This window comes from Aplidium turbinatum, chromosome 3 (genome assembly GCF_918807975.1).
Source record: "Aplidium turbinatum chromosome 3, kaAplTurb1.1, whole genome shotgun sequence".
In the NCBI taxonomy this organism is placed as follows: Eukaryota; Metazoa; Chordata; class Ascidiacea; order Aplousobranchia; family Polyclinidae; genus Aplidium; species Aplidium turbinatum.
This window is the reverse complement of record NC_137474.1, coordinates 41,966,193-41,969,094: the sequence shown is the minus strand read 5'-3', so window position 1 is coordinate 41,969,094 and position 2,902 is coordinate 41,966,193.

The window sequence follows — 2,902 nt, the reverse complement described above, 5'->3', positions numbered from 1 at the left end:
CCTTTCACGATTACTTCTCTTTTCCAGATTGTTTCTCGTTTTTCTTGCCAAATACCTAACCCACGCCAAAATGATGTTTCCATACCAGGGGAATTTCCTCCCTTGCTATCACGATGGATTGGTTGATCGTTCTGTGACTTTCGTCTCTGAGGAACAATAGCCTAGCAAGAACGTCAGAGCTTTTAGGAAGCTTTGGAACACCTAGTCTTTCGCTAGTGTTCCCAATGAGGAAGAACTTTCTTTTTGGTTTTTGTGCCAGTGAGTGGTGTGCTTCACCGGCCGTCTCATTCAGTGCCATTTATTACTGATCGGAATCTTGTAACTTGCGTACGATCACTAGCTACTCTTCGAGTCACTGAGCTAATGATGATCTTCGTCGTGTAGAAGTAAAGCATTTACCCAGTTGGGAGAGTTCACTTCGGCTTTTCGAACTTTTTGGTCTGCCATGGGGTACTCTGTTGCCGTCCATTAGTTAATAAGCAGGTAGGTTAGTAACTAAGTACAGGCTATAGGCTATACTGTGGACTAGTTAGTAGATTTTCATCGGATGTGAAAGTACACAAGAAAGTACATGTTAATTTTTCCCTCATACTGATTGATATAATCACACCGACTAGAAAAGTTTATGCATAGCCTACATGCATTTCAAGGTTAAAATGACAATAAGATGCTCTTTTCATGTAAATCTGCGGTCCAAAACAGTGTGGTCACATCTATATGTCAAAATTCACTTTGCAAAATTGTTGCCGTAGAGTGTTTTTAACTTCAAATTCGAGTTCTGCGACCCCAAAAACCCCGTAATCGACATATTATATGATCACATTGCGCCAGTTTAAAGCTGTAGACTTTCATAATATCCTATCTGGACGCCATTTTTTCAAAATGGCGGCAGAACCACAGTTTTGGCGGGAAAATTCTGAAACTCTACCAAAATGCTTTTTAACAAAAGTGGAAACCCGTAATACATAGCCGCAATAATTTCTAAAAACTTTTTGAAAAATGGTACACCCTACTATCCAGTATTAATATGAGTATAAGGTGAAATGTGTCTATTGTGTAGGCTACTAACTAAGTTACTGTAGCCTATATAGGCTATAGTAAGTTGAGGTCACCGCGAACGGATCTTTAAATTTTCCGCGAAAGGCTATGTGGAAGTGCAAATGCAAAGTCGTCAAAATATGTTTTTTGAAATCCTTTTTGTGGCCATGAAAAAAAATTTGAAACCTAATTTCAATTTTAAACCACACCTTGTGCCTCACGCTTCTATTTAAATCTAGTTATTTATTCGATGAAATTGGTCGAATACAAAGTGAGAGCCTTAACCCTGTTCGGACTGACGGGTGGACGGGTTCCGTCCATACCTTTAGCAAAAACTTTTAGCAAAAATTTACTTTTAGCAAAAAAGCAATACCAAATAACTGGTAGAGTATGTGTGTTCACTTAAAATTTTAACCAGTAGTCAATAATTTTGCTCTAACTTTGCGAAAAAAGCAACCTCGCAGCGTTTTTATATCAAAAGTTATTAGAACATGAAAGTGTGGATGGAATAAGTCCACACCGCAGGCCATTAGCTGCCAAACATAGCTTGGTCCGAATTGGGTTAGAAAAGACAGAATATTGCAGCACAAAACACACAAAAAGCGACCAAAACTAGGTAAAAATTGTTAAAACGTTCTTGTGGGCAAATTTACTTTTTTATTTTAATTTTTACTATTATTTATTTGCATCAGACAAAGCTGTTTATATCCAAAACAACGAAGTAATACGAATACACAAATTCCGCCCCGATAGCTCAGTTGGTCAGCGCGTGACTTCGTGAACGAAGAAGCTTTAAGATCAAGCGGCCCTGGTTCGACTTTCGGAGTGTGCGCTTGATTGAGCAACGCATTCTAAGGGCTGCTTTCCATTCAGCGGCACCTAATGGATGAAATAATCCCTGGCAACAACAATTCAACAATAAGAAAACTTCACTTTGTCAATCTCGGTAACCGGCCCTGCGTCAACAGCCTCTACAAGTATGCGAAACTACCAGGAATAACCAATCAAGGCTTTGTCAGTCCGAAGATAAAGATTCAAACGCAAACCAAATCAGGTCTGATATAAAATGATTTGAGGAGTGAATGTAACGGTTGATAAACGAAAACATGTTTTTCCTCAACGAAGCATCAAATGTTGATTATTCATATAATTGATACTGATGAGCACTGACACAACGAGGCAAATTGTGTAATATTCTGAAAGAATCATTGTAAGCAACACGTAATCGCTTTATACTGGAAGATCTAAACTTTTTCCTTAAATGGGATGATAAAACGACATGCAATAAGAGCGAAATGCAATATCTTTTACAATGGGTAGGCATTTATAAAAGTGAGACTTTGCATTGTTTGTAACATAAGATTAATTTTAGTTTTTTTAAATCGCAAAATTGCTTTGCTCATTTCGCTAGGAATTTTTGGGTCGTTCAAATTCTGGTGCCCATCCCCAAATGTTTTTTTCTAGACCCGCCACTGAGCACAAAAATATGTCTTTCTCAAAAGCAGGCATAACACTGACATGAAGTTCATAATAACAATGCAATAATTTTCATTTGTTACTCGATGCTGTGCTGCCAAACGTCACTTTTTTATAATTGCTGGCTAAGTTTGTTTACATCTATTGCGTAAATATATAAATCACAAAAGAAAACTGTCAATTTTGGAAAAGTGATCCAACCAATTTTTTAATTGAAAAAAAAATTGTAAATTGTAAAAAATTGTAATTGTAATTAAAATTGTAATTGTAATTAAAATTGTAATTGTAATTGTAATTAAAATTGTAATTGTAAAGTGATCAAACCAATTTTTTGATTGAAAAAAATTGTAAGTAACTTTTATTCTAAATAAAGTCAAAACAAAAGATC